At 44.5% G+C, this 5472-nt stretch overlaps 1 long non-coding RNA gene across 1 annotated transcript in view; it reads right to left on the bottom strand.

The window, feature by feature from the left end:
* Positions 1-5472, bottom strand: part of LOC309796035 — a 144687-nt gene that overhangs the window by 32049 nt on the left and 107166 nt on the right. The window lies entirely within an intron of this gene.

Below are 5472 nucleotides of genomic sequence, written 5' to 3'. Positions count from 1 at the left end.
AGCAATGCAGATCCATCTACAATCCTTTCTGGCTGTTCACCACTCTTGATCCATCTGTGTCGTTTCTGAACAGTCAGCAATTCCAGGTTTTAAATAGTCTGTAAGTTTCCATTTCTTTACACTTTACATCCACTTGTGATTTTTAAATTATTCGAATTCCTTTCTCCATTCAGCTGTTAGAGCTGAGTTCCATATTTAGTTTTATAAGCTTCTCCCTGTTTTGTTTTACTTTGGGGTTTTGTGCTCATGCCTTTTTTTGTTTGTCATAGAACTAGAAGACTAGAATATTAATACAATGCAGTTTAGTCCATGATGTCAGAAAAGTTCTCAAAAACTAATGAAAAGATGGACTGGGTATCTGTTTGCTCTATTCTCCCATGACAAAAGCTTCAAGGACAAGGACATTACATTCTCTTGGTAGTGACTGTGGAGCAGCCTTTTGGAGGTCAAAGAACGGCCATCTATTGGTTTACTCCTATACGCTAAGCATTGTACTAAGCCGTGGACCTACATTACGTCCTTAATTCTCTCAGCAATTCTGGAGGGAGCTATTTTTTGCCCTCAAAATAAGTGGGCAAATGAAGCTTCGCTGAGGCAAAATCACTTCAGCAAGGTCACACAGGTCAAATGGCCAGTCAATGGCAAAGGGGGGATTTGAACTCCAGATTGAATCTCACCCCAAAGTTCACGGCTTTCCCAGTGCAACATGCCACCCTCCAGTCAGAGCAGGGGACATGGTGAAGTGCTTCTGTGAAAAGGAATTATAAAGTGTCGCCTTTGCTGCAGGATAACTGGTGAGGAAAAACCTTTCTACTGACTCTCTGTCTTGGTGTGGGTTACCCTAGAAGCAGGACCTAAGACAAGGATTTGAGTGCAAATCGTTTCTTTGTGTGGTGATTCCAGGAAACAGCAGTAGAGGAAGTGAGACAGGAAGGAGAGGCAGCCAATAAAGGGAAACGTTATCAAACACTGGGGTCACTGGAGCGCAGTCCTGCTGGGGAACTCCCAGAGCCCCCGGTTGCCCTCTATCCATCGTTGCTCCAATGGAGGGGTTAGGAGGCTGGGTTTTTATCCACCAATTCACACCCATCATTACACGAGGGTGCCCATGGAGGGATTAGTTCTCAGGAACTCTGGGTTTTCCCTGAGGGGGGACCCACATGCTCCCAGGGCTCAAAAAGGTCCTGCTGGCCGAGGCTTGCAGGTGTTTGTAGTAAAGAGCCTTCGGCGTAGAGGTGGGTACCGAGGGGGTGTGGCAGAAAACCAACACTGTCTGCTCCACCCCCTACTAATAAAAGCTAAAGAAAAAGAGAAATAGACACGAACTCTGGTGAAGGAGAGAAGGCTATAGAAAAGGTTTAAATCCCTTCACAGAGCTGTGCAATGTAATATTCCTGAGACGTTCACAGTGGCACCTTCCCATCTAATCTGCCACACAGAGGAAGGGACACCCACCACACTACAGTTTAATAATTTAGCTATTATTCCAGAGCGATCCTATTAACAGTCCATTCATTTTCTCCCCAGCGGTTCAGCCATTGAAATTCACCCACTGCGTCTTTTGACTATTAGTCATACTCTGGGAAGTATTATTTAGGAGCGCGTACCGAAAAAGATTTGACAAAGATTTCACGTGCAACCTGATACGAAAGAGATGATTTCCGAATTGGACTGGGGAGCCGGCTGGGCTGGGTTGAGGCTCAGACATTCTCCTTATAGCTGGAGTTTTTCCAGCCCATTTTCCCATTCACAAAATGGGGGGAGGGGTGGCCAGCAGAGGCAGTGTTTCGAGATTTTAAATACCGACTAAATCAAGGGCCTTTTTAATGCTAATTAACCCACTTAATCCCTTTCAGAGACTAGCACTTTCAACAGCTTTAAACTAGAAGAAAAATGTAATAAACGGGGAGGGAGGGAGGAGCTGACTATTGAAGAAGGCGACCACAGCTGTTAACTTGCACTGACTGTGGAGGACTCTGACGCCGGCTAGCTTCAGAAACAGCAAACATCCCAAAGAAAAACAGTACAAGACTGTTTCCGAATTTTCAGTTTCTGGTTCAGATCCTCGTTCAGGGATGTACAACCCGTGTCCTGCCTTGTACAAGGCTGCTGCAATTTAATTCATGTGCTCTTGTGAAAGCAGTTTTACACCAAGGAATAAAAGTAAAATTAGGCCAAGCAGTTATCAAAGCAGTCACTCTTTTCTTAACTGTGTCCCCCACTACACACACACACACACAAACACGCGCACACACGCATGCCTCCACACACATACCTTTCTGAAGACATCTTCTTTCCTAAAGATGAAATAATTTCTAAGGTGTTCTTCGTTATTAGGGTCAGCTAAATTGCTTGCTGATCCTAGCATTAAGGATGGAATCAGGCTGACCTAGGTTAGAGTTCGGGTTGTGTCACTTAACTGGTATTAGTTTTTTCACTTGTAAAATGGAGTCCATACTGATATATTCCTTATCAGCTCCAATGGAAAACAATACAGTCTCCATAGCAGGGAGGTCAAGTAACCTTTCCTGTAAACAGTCAGAGAGTAAAGATTTAAGGTTCTGTGGGCTACCTGGCCACTGCTGCAACTACTCAGTTCTGCCACTGGAGCACGGAAGCAACCATAGGAAATACACAAATGAATGCGCGTGGCCGTGTTCCCATAAAACTTTATTTACAAAGGCAGGCGGTGGGCTGCATTTGGCCCATGGGCAGTAGGCTAGAGCACACCTTTCTCAGTTGCCATTGAGCCATTTTACAACTCTGGATTTGCAAAATTGTTCTTGTCTATAGACATGCAAATTCTGTCCATTAGAGGTTCGATTTGATGTGCCGCCGCCCCATGGAAGAGGTCAAATTTGCCTGTGTTTGTATATTCATTTCAATATTCCTAATCCATAAATGTGTCTGTTCTTGAACAGGTTCTACCATCCTACCAGTTCCCTCATTAATGAATTAAATTAAATATTTAATATCGTTGAAGAAAAAGTTATTCTGATAGTTGTTAAAATGGTAAGGAAGACTTTATTCAACACTATTTCAATAGGTGTCAGGACTATTACAACAGTGGAGAGAGGTCAGGCTCAACTCAGAATATGGCAAAGACAGCTGGGGATTTATAGCCAATGAGCAGAGTGAAGGAAGCAGTGGGTCTAAAACTACTAACAGGAAACATCAAGTATAGGAGGATTCTTGGTGAAGGCAGGCCAGGCTGATGAGGTATCAAGGATGGACGATGGGGAATTTGATCAGATATCAAGGGTGATCAGATATCAGGAATGGAGTGATTCTCACTAACCTGATTTAGCAGGATTCTTGCTAAAACTGGACTAAGCAGGCCAACGACAAGGCCCAAAGACGAGGCCTAGTTAAAAAGAGACCTCAAAGGAGCCTGTCTCAAGTATGGTCAAGGAAAGAGTCTCTGTCGTACTAAAGAAAAAATTCCGTGACACTTATTAAAGACAGTAAGGCAGACTTTATCCAGGGGGATTAGTACAATGAGGTTTTGCACAGGGGGAGAGAGATCAGACTCAACTCCAAAAACAAGGACAAGTGAAGGTTTAGAGCCAGAGGTGGGGCCAGGGGGGTCACTGGATGGAAAACTACTAAGAGGATCAGGGATGAGGGAGATTCTGGCTAAACTGATTTGATAGGACTCTTGCTGAAGGCAGGCCAGGGTCATACGATACCAAGGGAGAGGGGATGAGAAATATGATCGGATACAAGAGCGGTGGCATTCCAACAGTGGAGGACTGTGGCTAAACTGACTCACTGAGATTCTTGAATAAGCAGACAAAGGACAGCGCCCAAAGTTGGGGCCTTGAGGACTTAGAGGAGCCTAACTAGAGTTAGGTTGAGGAGAGAGTCTCTGTCAGTCAACATGTGTTCACTTTACATCTGTACGAAAGTCATAGATGAGGTTTTCTTGAAAATTAACCTTCATTTTTAAAAAAAATATCTTTATTGGACTATAATTGCTTTACAATGGTGTGTTAGTTTCTGCTGTATAACAAAGTGAATCAGCTATACATATATATATATCCCCATATCTGCTCCCTCTGGTGTCTCCCTCCTACCCTCCCTATCCCACCCTTCTAGGTGGTCACAAAGCACCGAGCTGATCTCCCTGTGCTATGCAGCTGCTTCCCACTAGCTATCTATTTTACGTTTGGTAGTGTGTATATGTCCATGCCACTCTCTCACTTCTTCCCAGCTTACCCTTCCCCCTCCCCGTGTCCTCAAGTCCATTCTCTACGTCTGTCTGCATCTTTATTCCTGTCCTGCCCCTAGGTTATACAGAGTGAAGTAAGTCAGAAAGAGAAAAACAAATACCATATGCTAACACATATATATGGAATCTAAAAAAAAGGTCATGATGAACCTAGGGGCAAGAGGGGAATAAAGACACAGACCTACTAGAGAATGGACATGAGGATATGGGGAGGGGGAAGGGTAAGCTGTGACAAAAAAAAAAAGGTTCTGAAAATTAACCTTTAATCCAGCCAATGTTTTTGAAGGAATTAACATAGAAACCGTCACATGGCAAACACATAATAAAGTTGTGGTTGAGTTGTTACTGCCACTTTTGCCGTCATGATTATATGAATGAGAATTCCAACAAGAAACAGAACTCAGCCCAAATGATTCAAATGAAGAGATTCCAGTGAAGGGACTACTTTGTGGGCAGGTTAAGGGAAACAACGAGAGATGTTAAAGTCCAGAGACTATGAAAAGGTGCCATTACCATGTGCTGAAGGGGACAAAGGGAGGACATGGCATCACTGGATTGCAGTGAGAGCTGGGGCCAAGGGGCCACAGGTCAGATTCTGTGGTCATGGGGGGACCCAGTTCTTGCCAGAGATGGAGCGCTGAAACAGGCAAGAGCCAGGGAAGCAATATTTCAGCCTCCCTCTCCTCCTGTCTTCTGATCTCTTGCTGGGCCCGCCCATTGGCAGAACCCCATCAGAAGTCAGCTGCCAGGGAATCTGGGTGATGTAGTCTGCCTCTAGGGGCACAGAACCAGGCAAAGAGGGTGGAGGGTGCATCTTGGGGGGTGGGGGTGAAGAATAACCAGCACAATTATTACTATTATGTCTTACAATGCTCAAAACCCACACAATGTACAACACCAAGAATGAAACCTAATGCAAACTATGGATTCTGAGTGACAATGATATATCAGTGTAGGCTCATCAACATAACAGATGTACCACTCTGGCGGGGGGCACTGATAGGAGGAGGAAGCTGTGTGTGTGGTGGCGGGGAGCAGGGATCATATGGGAAACCTCTGTACTTTCTACTCAGTCTTGCTGTGAACCTAAAACTGCTTTTAAAAATAAAATCTACTGTACATCAACTATACTTCAATTAAAAATATATACATAGGGACTTCCCTGGTGGCGCAGTGGTTAAGAATCCTCCTGCCAGGGCTTCCCTGGTGGCGCAGTGGTTGAGAGTCCGCCTGCCAATGCA

The sequence above is a fragment of the Mesoplodon mirus genome (assembly GCF_964341445.2).
Source record: "Mesoplodon mirus genome assembly, chromosome: X".
In the NCBI taxonomy this organism is placed as follows: domain Eukaryota; kingdom Metazoa; phylum Chordata; class Mammalia; order Artiodactyla; family Ziphiidae; genus Mesoplodon; species Mesoplodon mirus.
Note: the sequence above shows the minus strand (reverse complement) of the source record. Positions and strands in the feature narration are given on the sequence as shown.